Raw genomic sequence first — 368 nt, forward strand, 5'->3', positions numbered from 1 at the left:
GGGCCGTTTTTACCCCTAAAACATCCATTTTTTTGCAGCGGACGCAAACTGACCCCGCAGGGCCAGCGCGACCTGGATCGCATTGCAGGGCAGGTGGGCGCCTTTTTGGGGCAAAATCCCCACGTTTTGGGTCATTTTGGGGTCTGGTTGTGGTTTTGGGGGGGGGCGGTGATTTTTGGGGTCATTTTGTGGCGATTTGGGGTTTTGTTTTTTTGTTTTTCAGGTGGCGGCCGCCAGCAAAAAGCATTGAGGGGAGCAGCAATAAAATGGATTTGATGGAGAGCAGTGTGGATTTGGGGGGAAAAAGGGGGAATTTGGGCAAATTTTGGGGGTTTTCTGCCCCCAAAGTGGGGTTTTCTGCCCCCAAA

General features: G+C 52.4%; 1 long non-coding RNA gene across 1 annotated transcript; it reads left to right on the forward strand.

Annotated features, from left to right (window-relative positions):
* Positions 1–6: 6 nt before the first annotated feature.
* On the forward strand, positions 7–280 carry LOC104916511. Its single transcript, XR_796602.3, has 2 exons — positions 7–93; positions 224–280. It is a non-coding gene; the product is annotated as an uncharacterized LOC104916511 (long non-coding RNA).
* The last annotated feature ends 88 nt before the right edge of the window (positions 281–368 follow it).

This window comes from Meleagris gallopavo, unplaced genomic scaffold (genome assembly GCF_000146605.3).
Source record: "Meleagris gallopavo isolate NT-WF06-2002-E0010 breed Aviagen turkey brand Nicholas breeding stock unplaced genomic scaffold, Turkey_5.1 ChrUn_random_7180001911194, whole genome shotgun sequence".
Classification (NCBI taxonomy): domain Eukaryota; kingdom Metazoa; phylum Chordata; class Aves; order Galliformes; family Phasianidae; genus Meleagris; species Meleagris gallopavo.